A 14,602-nucleotide genomic window follows, 5' to 3' on the forward strand; every position below is an offset into this window, starting at 1 on the left:
GATTAATTACACTGGGAGGGTAAGTGAGACAGCCAATCAGCAACAGGCTCTTGAAAGGTCCTACAGAAATACTGACTGGTTTCTTACTCTACATATGAATCTTTTATCATGCCTACACATTTTACCATGCTGAATATATTGTTCACTATAAATGGAATGAACATATTTTCCCCACAGGAATATTTGAAATCCATAATGTCCTAGAATATTCAACTATTAAAAAACACGTCTCCCAACGAATCAGAATCAGAGTAAACAGATGCTGGAACTGAAGATGGTAAAGTAAAAACCTCATCCATCAGGCACTTTGTATGACACCGCATCCTCACTTTCCCTAACCACAAACATAACCCAGATATAAGGTCCTCAGAAGCAGACCCGCCGCGTGAGCACAAGTCCTACAGCGTGGGACAAAAGGGCTCAACGTATGTTAGGTTAACAAGGGCTTAAAACTCACAGCTTCTTTCAAGGTAATACACTCTTTAGGCTACATTCAGAATGTGGGTCTTCCTGCACACCTAGAGCATGAGGTTTACAAACAAAGTACTTTCTGGGCGGAGCAGCGAGGCCACAAAACGAGGTGCTAGCGAAAGCGAACGCAACAGAGCGAGCCCCGCGCCTGCGCACACTGGCTGCGAGAGGCGGCAGCCGGCACGTGGGGCGGTGCCTAGCCTTCCGCTCCGCGATCTCAGTGCCCGCCTCCGGGCCAGAGGAAACAGCTGATTGGTTAGTCTGGTCTGGTGTTCGGGGCGGAGATTGAATGATTGGCAGCAACGCCCCGGGACCGCCAAGCTGGACGCCTGAGTAGCTGAGGAAGACGCCTCGCTGCCGCGCGGCTGAGGTAAGTAAGTCTGTGGACTCGGGAAAGCGGTTGGCGTGGAGTCGAGGAGGTGCCCCTGAGCCTGACGGCGACGGGGCACCCTGGTAACAGTCCGGGCAGAGTTTGAAGGAGCCCGGTTCGGGCTTGCGGGGAGGCCGGAGGGCTTCATGGGCCGTTGGGTGGCCGCGCCGCTGCTGAGGGCAGGCGGAGAGGTTCTCGGGGCGGCTGAGGGCCCTGGTGGGGCTGGAGCTTTGGCGGGGCGGAGGGAAGTGGACGGAATTGCCCTGAAGGCTGGGACTCACCACCCACCTGCTTAGCCCATGTCCGCCCCTCCCCCGCCCTGCGGTCCGTCCCGCGGGCGCTTCGCGGCCGTTCCCTTGGGTGTTGCTCTCCTTCCCAGGACTAGGCGGGCGGGACTCGGCGGCGGCGCCCCCGCCCCCGGCCTCGGGGCTTCGGCGGGGAGGAGCGCGCTGCGGGTCTGCCCGGGACGTTTAAGCAGCCTCACCTGGCTAGTGTTGCTTTTTCGCCTCTCAGAACTTCCCAATGCATTTTCCTGATCATGATAGGATTTGCATTAAGCCCCAAAGAAAAGGTCGACCTTTGGACATTTAAAAACACTTTTCGTTTTGGAAAATTTCAAGCTATGCAGAGGTCGAGAGGAGTGTGTAAGTCGGTGTACCTATCACCCAGTTTCAGCGATTACCGGTACGTGGCCGGGCTTTCTCCTCCTCCCTGAGTTAATTTGAAGTGAATCCTAGACATATTCCGTCTCTTCTACAAATCCGTACGGCTTTGCCATGCTTTTCCATTCGTTTACTTTCTAGAGTGGTTGCGTAAAGTAAGGTACATGTTCAAGTGTGGACGACGCTAATTTAGTTTGCTACAAGAATGTAGGGAGTTCGACTGTGCTGTTTCACTACAGAATCACTGAAAAACAGGTATCAAATAATCTTGTCTCGGCAGCAGCGTTACTGGTTTTGAGCAGTAATAAGAGCATTGATAATTTCTATTTATGGAGTTGTTAATATATACAGCACTTTAAAATTGTTTCCACCTGTCAGTTTAATTTTTACAACAGCTGTGTGAAGTAGGTATTCCATTTTACAGATAAAGGAAAGGGGCTTAGAGAAATTAATTTGGCACACCTGGGATTTCGGATCCTAACCCTGAGTCACTGCAGAGTCCTTGCTCTTTTAAACATAATTGAATGTCCTAAGAATTGTGGAACAAATTTAACTGCTGTGGGAAATTATTTCTGTTGAGATACGAATACATAATGGAGAAAAATCCTTGAAATTTATATGAGTACAATAGTATAGGTATTTTTGGCTTTTTGAAACAGTAAAACGTTAATACAATTGAATTTAAAGTTAGGAGCAAAGGATAGAAGTGTAGTTCAGTAAGTGTTAATTTTTTTTCTATAGTATATGCCAGTTAAAGGGGAATAGAAAAGGAAAAAAATACACATCAGTGAATAGTCTCTATCTCTTTTGGCACTTATTGTGTATATTGGCTGTTTATCCCGAATACTTTCATCTGTATCTTTGATCTTCTCAACCCTCTAAAACAATCTTCATCCAAACAGTGTTAGAGAAATAAAGAACTATAAACAGCTGGTCTTATTCAGAGGACTAAAGACTTGTTAAATTGGAGTTCAGGATTCCTGCTATAGGCGAGTAATTCAGAAGTCTGCAAGTAAGGTTAGACTCACTTGTGAAGGAACTTGAGAGCCAAGTTTAGGGTGTTTAAACTTGAGCAAAGAAGTGACATGATCACAGCCATCTCACCTGAAATGTAAAAAGATTAGTGAGTTGACCTGATGAACATAAAGGAAAATAGATGTGGGTAACTGGTGAATTTATGAATATAAGGAAAGGAACGGAGAAAAAAGTCTGAAAAAGAAGAAAAGACAGCATGGTACAGTAGGTTTTGAAATGCTGGTAAACTTCATTTTCTACAGGTTTGTTTTCTTAGGCAGTCTTGGTGATGAGTATTATACACTGCTCTTTGAAATGTTAACTACTGCTCAGCTACTTTATGTTTATTGTGTACCATTGATACAAATTACACTAATTAGATAAGCAACAAAATGACACTAATTCCATCAAGGGTAAACCACTGATGATGCTTTAGTATCTGTCCTAGACCAAGGGTTGGCAAACTATGGCCCAAGAGCCTAAACTGGCCCAAGGTCTGCTTTTGTATGAACTGTGAGATAAGAATGTTTTTTACATTTCTAAGAGGGTGGAAAAAAAATTTAAGACTGTTTTGTGATGTGTGAAAATTATATGAAATTCGAATTTAATGTCCATAAATGATTTTTTTAATCCAGCCATACTTATTTACATATGGTCTATGACTACTTTTTTCATTACACGGGCAGAGTTGAGTTAGTTGTGACAGATCGTATGACCTACAAACCTAAAATATTTATTATTTGTCCATTTACAGAAAAAGTGCCATCCATCTCCTATTCTGGACCTTTTTAATGAATGTGCTTATACACTTTATAAAAATGAGATTGTAGATATTATTTTGCAATCTGGATTATGTATAGACCATCTTTTTCAGATTTAAGACTATCATCTTTTTTTGCATAGTCTTCCAAGATGTACGTGAAGTACCAATGTGTTTTTAAACAATCCTCTTTTGTTAGATATTTTTGTTTTTCAGATTTTTAAACATTTATTCATAATACTTAAGAGGACAGCTTTTCCTTTTCAGATTTTTGTGTATCAGATTATTTCTTTAGGACAAATTTCCAGAAGTGAAATTGCTTTCCAGCGTGCCCACCAGAAAGGTTGTACTATGTCTGTGCCAGTGTTGGGTTGTTCCCCTTTCCATCTTTGTCAATTTGATGAGGAAAAAGAGATGTTTTAGTTAACACGAATTTGGTTAGTAGAAATCATTAAACAATTTTTCATATTGTCCATTTGCGTTTCCACTTGTAAAATGCCTACTTATGTTCTTTTCCTATTTTTCCATTGGGCTTCTAATCGTTCCTAGATGTGCAAACACTTTATATTTATTAAAGATAATAATCATTTGTTATATGCAAGTTGCAAATAGGTTTCTCCATTACTTGTCTATTCTTAAGTATTGTATAATGGCTAATAAAATATGTGTATCATCTAGGAGAGCACTCAGTGCTGCAGTTTTAGAGAGCAGCACATGCAACCTCTGAAACAATTCCTTCATTTATGATACTGGAGTTATTGCTAGCCGATCTGTAAGTCATTATTACCAAATAAATTGTATAAATATTTGATATCACTTAATAGATTAATTTATACAACTGTATTTGACTAGCGTAAGTTGTTTGTGGATTAAAATGTAAAAAGATAAATAAGAAAATTAAATCAAGTCTCCTTGACTGAAAAAAATAGACATCATAATACATTCTTTAATATATATTTTAATATGTAAAACAGTATAAGCTTTTTAAGAAATTTTATTAGTAACTTTTGAAATGGAATTCTTGTATACTAGTAAGTATTGATATAACGTGTACTTGCAATAGAGTAGGCTAGTAGTATCCTAGAGAGATGATTTAGGTGGAACAGGAATCAACTTTGTATTTATTTTAGCCAAGATATCTCTTTTTATCTCAAATCTGTTTGAGCTCATATAGGGAGTACATCCTATGTTAAGTTTTTTAAAGTGTTTTGAGAAAAAATATCCTGAAATAGTGAGCTTTGATTACATAGATTTTATTGGGATAAGATTAAATTAATTAATTTTTTTTTAAGATAGTTGATTTAAACCAAACCATTAAGAGCATTCAGATATGACAAAAATGGTAAATCATAAAAAAATCTTAAGTCATAATGTCTGAAATTGGGAAGTACAATTCGTTTCCTCGAAGTTTTTTTTTTTTTTGGCGAGGCAACCCTTGGTTGACCTCACAGATTGCAAGGACCTTGACAGCTTACAATTCCTTATTTTTTATTTTTATTTTTATGCCTACAGCACCTGGTCTTCCTAAGTGATCTCTCATCCAAGTACTAACCAGGCCTGACCCTGCTTAGCTTCCAAGATCAGACAGGATCGGGCTTGTTCAGGATGGCATGGCCATAGACGCCTCCTCAAAGTTTATGTATTGCCATTGTTTATTTACTTATGTCATCCAAAGTTTAATTTTTATACCTCTCTCTGCTTTTTAGTTTTCATTTACTTGGTTTAGAAAATATTACTGGTCTTTAAAAATTACATAAGTAGTTTATCATTTTGATAAAAACCACATAAACAATACAGAAATGCATACGTGTAAAAAAGAAAAAGTGGAGGATTTCATCACCAAGCCTTAGATACCGCTTTGGTATCTTCTTATATTTTTTCGTGTTAAGTATATGTAAAATATCTATTTTACCACTATTTCTATGCTTAGTTTTACTTTTTAAAAAATGGAATCACATATGTGGGTTAGCTTGCAACATTCTTATTTAGTGTTTTATCATGAAATCTTTTCATATAGAGCTCTTTTCTTGTCTGTAAACTTGAACAAGTACTATATTGAATTTAACTATTTTATTGATGAACGTTTAGTTTGCCTCTAGATTTCTTTTAGAACAAATGCTTCATTGGTGCCAGCTTTTAAAAACTGAACATCTTAATTTACAAAAGTATAATTTACTGAGTCTTGCAAGTAAGGTAGTTTTGACACACATAATAATCAGGGGACAGTAATTATTATATAATTTGTCAAAATTGCTTTTGTAGTGAGTTTTCATCACTTTGCTGTGCCCAAGGACAGCTTTTTTTAGTCAGTGAAAAGAATTATTGACTTCCAAGTTGAGTGTGTGTGTTTCTGCTAATGTCCAGGATCACTTAAGAAATTTGAATAGTCTTTTCAAAAGATTGTTTTAAAATTGATGCCACAGTACTTAATTTATTTGCATAGGAATGTTTGAAGTAAAAATACTTTAAGAAGAAAATACTGATATTGTTCACATTAAGGTTATATTTCAGAAATCCTTACATGATATGGCAGACCTTTAATTCATATCAAAATATGACTGCCTCTACCCTCTTTTATATCATAAAATGTGACCTCTAAAAATGTTACAGAAAATGTTCTTCAGGAGTTTAGTTTCATTGCCAAAATCCATTAACTTTATTGAAATCATTTTCATCAAATTTTAATTAACTCGTGTTCTTATCTAAATATTTTTTGTTGTTGTTGAGAGATCTATAGGTCATGAGATTTATTCATTTATGAACTGAAAAAAAAATGACATCATGTGTCATATTTCGTGTTAGGCACTAGGAATTTAGCAGTGTACTTAATTTTGCATGAACAGTATAGAATATCAATTCTAAATTGTCAGTAAATTGTACCCAGAGGTCAGATCTACATCATTGTTTTATAGGATGGTGAGGTGTTCTGATTTAACGTCTCAACTAGACTGATCTGAAGTGTAGCGCAGTAGTCACTAGACCCGAATTTCAAGTTTAATGGGTGTTGACATTAGGGTTGACAGCTTTTCATTGTGACAGTAAGGACATCTTTTTAAAAAAAATTGAGTAACATTCATCTACTGTTCCCATTTCCTAAAAGAAAAGGCATTTTATACCAAAAAAGTAAGAAAGTAAGGACATAGACTCAAAATAAAGTACAGTCATTTTAAATAAGTTTTGTTTGTTTATTTGTTTGTTTTTACTTTATGGCCCTTATTTTTCTTTTATCATTGACACCAGAATGGGATGCTAACCTCTTAGTATTCTGAGAGCTGGAAGCCTTAGTCTAATAATTTAGCCAACCAAATAATTAAGAAAGTTCTGTTCATCTTCCAGGACTCCTCACAGCCCCTATAAAATGGTCATACTCCTTTCTCATTGTGAAGATAATTAAATGGCCATTTCCTTGAATGATTCCCAAAGACCTTATAAAAATAAGTACCACCATAGTGTTGTAGCTTTTAGTTTTTGGCATTTAAAATTTAATGACAATTTTCTTATTATTGCTAACAGTTATTGTGAAACTATACTGCTAACTTTTAAAATTATTACAACTACCTCAAAAACATGCATTGTGTTAGTTGTGAGCAGTATTATAGTAGTTCCTCCTTATCCTTAGGGGATATATTCCAAGACCCCCAGTGGATGCCCGAAACTGCAGATAGTACTGAACCCTATATGTACTCTGTTTTTTCCTATACTACATACCTAAGATAAAGTTTAATTTTTAAATTAAGCACAGTAAGAAGTTAAAAAAAATAGTAAAATAGAATATTTATAATAATATACTGTAATAAAAGTTATATGAATGTGATCTTTCTCAAAATACTATATTGTGTTATACTCGCCCTTGTGATGATGTGAGATGTTACAGTGCCTGTGACAGGATGAGGCGAGGTGAATGATGTAGGCATTGTGATGTAGAATTAGGCTACTATAAGGGTTATCTGAACACAAGTACGATATTGCAGTCAGTATCGAATGAACAGTATAAAACATCAATTCTAAATTGTCAGTAAATTGTACTCACAGGTCAAATACTCTATCATTGTTTTATAGTACAGTAAAGTGTATGGGTAGTGTATACAGCATGGATACACTAGACAGAAGGACAACTAATGACCCTGATGGGATGGCATAGGTCATTGTGAGATTTCATCACACTAAGAAGGGCACACAATTTAAAACTTATGAATTGTTTATTTCTGGAAACTTCCATTTAATATTTTCAGACCACGGTAGACTACGGGTAACAGACTATGGAGAGCGAAAGTGGATAAGGAAGGACGACCATAGTTTTGTGTTATCTTTGATGTGGTAACCGTAAACTTGAATTGGTATAACTCTACACTAGTTTTCATTTTCATAGTATTTGTGGAGTGAAGAAGTTTGTTTTCAGAGTTTATCTAGTTCTCATTTAGTGTTGCTTTTCTCTTTTACTGCCCTGCCAACCACTCCTCCCTACAATAAGTCATTTACAGTTTCTTTTAGTCTATGCTAGAGTAGACTAGACTGTAAAGCCTATAGCATTATAAAATTTGTAGAAGTTAAATTATATAGTCCTGCAGAGCCTAGGAAGCAAAATGCAGCTTGATTCTTAGCCATCTTTTTTTAAAGATTTTTTTATTTTGAATTATGACATGTGTAACAGAAAAATGCAGAAACAAATGTATAGTGCAATAACAAATTACACGGCAAACATCTATGTAATGACCACCCAGATTAAAAAATAGAAACTTGTTTGCACTACAGAAAACTCCTTTATTCTCCCTTCTGTTACCAACCCCTTTCAATAGTAACTTATGTGTAGCTTTATTTTGCCTTTTATGCTTAATGCCTGTGGGATATTTAATGATGTCCCCTTTTTTATTCCTGATACTAGTAATATATGCCTTCTGTCTCTCCTTGACAAATTTCACTAGAGTTCAGTCCTTTTTATGTCTTTTCAAAGAATCAGCTCGGTTTGATTACACTTCTCTGCCTTGGTAGTTCTCTTATGCTTTCAAATAGATGGTTTTGTCCAGCTAGTTTACTTGTCCTCGATGAGAGGAATGTTTGTCTGACATTACCTATTTTACCTGTAAATGGAAGCATAATTCCTCTTAGATACTTGCTTACAATTGAGATAGTGTAGAAAAAGCACTGGCTTGGGGCTTAGATGTTTTTAATTTAATATTCAAATGTGAATTGAGTAACTGTTTTAAACTATACACTGTGCTAAGTGCTGGGATCACTGTGATGAATAGTGATAGAATTTTTGGCCTTAAGTTGATTAAAGTACAATGGAGGAGGTAAGCAGTTTAGGTACATTGTTTCAATGTTCTAGATAGAGGAATATATATGGGATGGCCCTAATCCTGATCGATCAGGAAAGACCTCTTGGAGGAGGTGAGAGTTAAGCTGAAACAAAGGATTAGTAGGAGCGAGCTTAGTATAAGGGTACAGTAGGGAGGTGCAATAGTAGATAAAAGAAAAATCCAGAGAGCACGTCGAATTTCTAGAATTATTTGTATGACAGGATCAAAGAGTAGTGTGTGAAATACGTGGAGGAAAGAACAGAGAACAAAGGACCTACTTCAATATTGAGAATGAATAAAAAGAGGAGAGTAAAATTGGGGGAGGAGGGCAACTAGTCTAGTTAATAGTTGTTTTTTCTTTTTACAACAGTATTGGCTTAGAAAAGCAATAAAGGCAATGGAAATGGAATCTTATTTATGAGGAAAAATAGAACCTAATGAGGCCAAAGTGCAGAATTCCATTTAGGAAAGGACTTGGAGAGAAGACTCAGCTGAAGTCATAGCCGAATGACAGGGAATGACTTAATTGTCCTTAAGTCAACCCCTGTGAGGGGCTGAGAATGGTAGAGCAATGCTAACAAAGAAAAGCTTTTTAAAATGAAAGTATAATGTACATACAGCAAAATTTACTCCTTTTGACAAAGATTTCTTTAATGAACACAGTTGTGTAACCACCTCCACAATCAAGATATACAGTAGTTCCAATTTCCCAAAAGTTCCCTTGTGCTCCTTTGTAGTTTAACCCTTCTCTCTACTGCCACCCCTGGAGACTACTGATTTTTCCCCCCGCTTTAGTTTTAGGGGTTTTAAAAGAGCTTGGAGAAGTAATTGATTGGAAGCAGTCTTGATTTAAAGTATGAGAATAAGAAAACAGGAATTACTTTTTTTAAATTCATTTTTGAATTGTAGTTAATCTACAATATTATGTTTCAGATGTACAACATAATGATTAGACATTTACAAATCTTATAAAGTGATCTGATCACCATCTGTCACCATATATAGTTATTAGGTATTATTGAATATATTCTCTGCGCTATACATTATATCACTATGACTAGTTTTATAATTGGCAGTTTGTATTTCTTAACCCTCTTCACCTTTTTTGCCCATCTCCCCACCCACCTCCACTCTGGCAGCCATCAGTTTCTTCTCTATGAGTTTCTGGGATTTGGGGGTGTTTTTTTTTGTTTTTAATTTCCTCCTCCCTCCCCATTTCCACCCCTGACCTACAGATGTTGCCCTTCTGCGTGTAAAGCAGACGTGCTAACCACTACTCTGTGGAACCTCTGAGTTTCTGTTTTATTTTGTTTTGTTTTTTAGATTTTACATGTAAGTGAAATAATACTCTATTTGTCTTTCGGGATGCTTTCTTTCATGTAGCATAATACCTTCTAGGTCCACATGTTGCAAACAGCAAAATTTCATTCTTTTTCATGGCTGAGTAATATTATATTGCAAATATGTACCACATCCTCTTTATTTGTTGTGTCAGTAGACATCTAGGTTGCTTTCATATCTTGGCTATTGTAAATAACGGTCCAGTGAACATAGGGGTTCATGTATCTTTTTTAATTATTGTTTTGGGGTTTTTTGTGGGTTTTTTTGGATTAATACCCAGAAATGGCTATACCAGTTTACAGTACTCCAGGGTTCCTTTTCCTCCACATCGTTGCCATCACATATTCTTTGTCTTTTTTGATGATAGTCATTCTGACAGGTGTGAAGTGATTCCTATCACCTCATGTGATATGTGGTTTTGATTTGCATTTTCCTGATGATTAGTAATGAGCATCTTCTCACGTGTCTATTGGCCATCTGTATGTTCTCTTTGAAGAAATATCTGTTTAGGTCCTTTGTCCATTTAATTGGATTGTGTATTGTTTTTGTTTTTTGATGTTGAGTTTTATGAGCTTTTTAAAAAATATGTTTTGGATATTAACCCCTTATTGAATATATCATTTGCAGATATCTTCTCCCATTGAGTAGGTTGCCTTTTTGTTTTGTTGATGTTTTTTTCCACCACCATGCAAAAAAGCTTTTTAGTTTGATGTAGTCCTATTTGTTTATTTTTGCTTTTGTTGTCTTTGTCCTTGGAGACTTAGCCAAAAAATTATTGTCCACACCAGTGTCAAAGAACTTATTGCCTATATTTTCTTCTGGGAGTTCTGTGGTTTCAGGACTTACATTTAAGTCTTTAATCCATTTTGTGTTTACTTTTGTATTGTATAAGTGTCTAGTTTCATTTTTTTTTTGTATGTATGTATGTCCAGTTTTCCATTTATCAAAGAAACTATCTTTATCCCATTGTATATTCTTGCTCCTTTGTCATAAGTTGATTATGTAAGCTTGGGTTTATTTCTAGGCACTGTTCTCCATTGGATTATGTGTTGGTTGCACGCATGTGTGTGCACCAGTACTACACTATTTTGCTTACTATAGCCTTGTAGTGTAGTTTGAAATCAGGTGGTGTGATACTTCCAACTTTGTTCTTTCTTAACATTGCTTTGGCTATTCGGGGTCTTTTGTGTTTCCATATAAATTTTAAGATTATTTGTTTTAGTTCTGTGAAAAATGCCATTGGTATTTTGATAGGGATTGCTCTGAATCTGTCAATTGCTTTGGGTAATATGGACATGTTAATGATATTTAAACTTTCAATCTATGAGAACAGTGTATCCTTCCATTTATTTATGTCATCTTCGGTTTCTTTCATCATTGTCTTAAAGTTTTCCAAGTCCAGGTCCTTTACCTCCTTGGTTAAATTTATTCCTAGGTATTTTATTTTAGAAGCCGTTGTAAATGAGATTGTTGTCTTAATTTCTTTTTCTTATAATTCATTATTATGGTATAAAATGCAACAGATTTTTGAATATTGATTTAAGGCCACTATTCCCTTGTTGATTTTCTGCCTGGATGATCTATGCATGATGTCAATGGGGTGTTAAAGTCTCCTACTCTTGTATTACTGTCAGTCTCTTCATGTCTGTTAATATTTGCTTTATGTATGTAAGTTTTTCTACATTGGGTATGTAGATGTTTACAAGAGTTATATTCTCTTGGAGTGGTCCTTTTATCATTATGCAATATCCTTGTCTCTTGTTACAGCCCTTGTTTTAAAGTCTGTTTTGTCTGATATTGCTACTCCAGCTTTTGTTTGTTTCCATTTGCATGAAATAATCTAATTCCTTCCCTCCACTTTCAGGTTGTGTCTCCATCTGAAGTGAGTCTTTTGTAGGCAGCTTATGTACAGATCTTGGTGGGTTTTTTTGTTTTGCTTTTTGTTTTTGTTTTAATTCATTCAGTAACCCTGTGTCTTTTGATTAGAGCATTTAGTCTACTTCTATTTAAAGTAATATAGTTATATCGTTATATTGATAGTTATATAGTAGTGTCGCCATTTTATTGTTTTATTCATTTTGTGGATTTTTGTTTCTTCTGCCTTCTTATACATTGATGACTTTCTATAGTGGTTTGTTTGCATTCCTTTCTCTCTGTGTATGTGTATATGTGTGCATGTTTCTTTCTTCCCCTTCTTTCCTTCCTTCCCTTCCTTCCCTTCCTTCCCTTCCTTCCCTTCCTTCCCTTCCTTCCCTTCCTCCCCTTCCTCCCCTTCCTCCCCTTCCTCCCCTTCCTCCCCTTCCTCCCCTTCCTCCCCTCCCTCCCCTCCCTCCTTTCCCTTCCCTTCCCTTCCTTTCCCTTCCTTTCCCTTCCTTTCCCTTCCTTTCCCTTCCCTCCCTTCCCTTCCTTCCCTTCCTTCCCTTCCTTTCCTTTCTTTCCTTCTCGGTTACTGCGAGACTCATAGATACCAAGCTATGTTTATGGCAGTCTATTTTAAGATGTTGGTTATTTAAGTTCAAACACATTCTAAAAGCACTAAATTTTTTTTACTCCTTCCTCCACATTAACATTTTTGCCATCATATTTTACATCTTTTGTGTGTATTTATCCCTTAATTTATTGTTGTATTTATACATGATCATACTCCTTTTGTTTTTTTAACCTTCATAGTAGCTTTATAATTGGTTGATCCACTACTTTTACTAAATGACTTTATCAGTGAGATTTTTTTTCTTTCCTGTATTTTCTTATTTTTAGTTTTGACCTTTTCTTTACCACTTAAAGAAGTCCCTTTAATACTTCTTATAATGCTGGTCTAGTGGTGATAAACTTTTAGCTTTTGCTTGTCTGAGAAACTCGTTATCACTTCTTCAATTCTGAATGATAATCTTGCTATGTAGAGTATTACTGGTTATGTTTTTTACTTTCATTACTTTGATTATATTGGGCCATTCTCTTATAGCCTTCAAAGTTTCTGTTGAAAAATTAGTTTATTTTATTATGAGAACTCTCTCATTGGTAAATAACTGCTTTTCTCTTGCTACTTTAAAGATTCTCTCTGTCTTTAACCTTTCACACTTTAATTATAATGTTTGTTGGTGTGAGTCTCTTTGGGTTCATCTTGTTTGGGACTCTGTGCTTCGTGGACTTGTATGACTATTTCCTTAGCCAGGTTAGGGAAGTTTTCAGTCTTTATTTCTTTAAATAGGTTTTCTTACCCTTCCTATCTCTCTGTTCCTTCTGTGATCCCTATGATGTGCATATTGGTATACTCGGTGCTGTCCCAGAGCTTCCTTAAACTATCCTCATTTTTTTGGATTCTTTTTTCTTTTTGCTATTTCCGTTGGATGATTTCCATTATTCTGTCTTCTGGATCGCTCATTTTTTCTTCTATATCATCTAATCTGCTGTTGATTCCCTCTTAGTGTTATTTTTTTCATTTCAGTTATTCTTAAGTTCTGATTGGTTCTTTTTTATATTTTTCTCTCTTTTGAAGTTCTCACAGAATTTATTTATTCTTCTCCCAAGTTAATTGAGCTTCTTTATAACCATTGTTTGAACTCTTTATCTGGTAGATTGCTTGCTTCCATTTCATCCTCTTTTTTTTTTTTTTCATGGAGTTTTGTCCTCATTTCACTTGAAACATTTCATGTCTCCTCATTTTGGCTGTATTTCTGTTTATTTCTATGTATTAGATAGATCTACTGTGTCTCCTGGTCTTGCAAGAGTGGCCTTACCTAGAAGGTGTCCTGTGGGGCCCAGGGGTGCAGTTCCTCCTGTTCACCAGAGCCAGGTGCTTCAGGGATGTCCCTCTGTGGGTTGTGTGTCCCCTTTTATTGTAGTTGGGCTGAGATTGCTGCAGGCATGTTGTTGGGTGGGATTGACCTTGAGGCCAGCTGACTATGAGGATGGGCCCTGGCAACAATGGTCAAGCTATTGTGTAGGGGCTGGTAGAGTGGGAGTTGCTTTGGTGGGGCTCTGGTGCCAGCCAGGGCAGTCTGTTGGGTTTGTAGGTTGTATAGCCTTTGAGTGGGTTCTGGCTGGATGTGTTGGGTTTGGAGCCTCTTAAGAGGGCCTGTGATGTGGGCTGAGGCCAGCCAAGGCCAGCCACAGCTGTGGTAGGCTTGGGAGGGGCCATAGTGCAGGCTTAGTCTGGCTGCTGCTGTGCCTGCCTTGGGACTGCTTGGTAGGAGGGATGATGAGAGCTGTGGCCAGTCACCATCAGTAGTCACTGTCACCACTTGTACAGGGAGTGGAGACATGTGGGAGAGGCTATGATGCAAACCAAGGCCAGCCACCACTTGTGCCACGCTTGCAGCCCCTTGGTGGGAGCTATAATTCGAGCCATAGCCAGTCACTTCTTGTGCCAGGCTTGGGCATACTTGATAGGAGCTACAGTGCTAGCAGAAGTTGATCACTGTTGTGCTGGGCTTGAGGGCATTTCGGAGAGACTGCGCGTGTGTCTGAAAGCTAGCTGCTGCTTGTGCGGAGTATCTGAAGCTGCTGGAAAAGGCTCTGCTGGACAATTGGGTTGGATGGCTCAGGGTCTCAGGGAAACACCACGGCAGGATAAAGGGTGTCAGTCAGGATTAGCCAGGTTAAGGGAGATTACAAATTTTACACCTGCCTGTGCTGGAGCAGCTAGGTGAAAGGAGATCTCAACAAAGGAACACTGGCCTCCTCCAGC

The 14,602-nt window shown here is 37.3% G+C and overlaps 1 protein-coding gene and 1 pseudogene across 2 annotated transcripts in view; one reads left to right on the forward strand and one right to left on the reverse strand.

Annotated features, from left to right (window-relative positions):
• Window positions 1-740: 740 nt before the first annotated feature.
• The window catches only part of MTFR1 (mitochondrial fission regulator 1), a 51,858-nt gene continuing 37,996 nt past the window's right edge, over window positions 741-14,602 (forward strand). For both annotated transcript variants that reach the window (XM_006923997.3, XM_025041136.1), the window contains exon 1: window positions 741-841. The gene's annotated coding sequence lies outside the window, so the exon portion shown is untranslated. The remainder of the gene's footprint in view (window positions 842-14,602) is intronic.
• Window positions 4,781-4,899, reverse strand: LOC112472608 (annotated as a pseudogene).

The sequence above is a fragment of the Pteropus alecto genome, unplaced genomic scaffold (genome assembly GCF_000325575.1).
Source record: "Pteropus alecto unplaced genomic scaffold, ASM32557v1 scaffold87, whole genome shotgun sequence".
Lineage (NCBI taxonomy): Eukaryota > Metazoa > Chordata > Mammalia > Chiroptera > Pteropodidae > Pteropus > Pteropus alecto.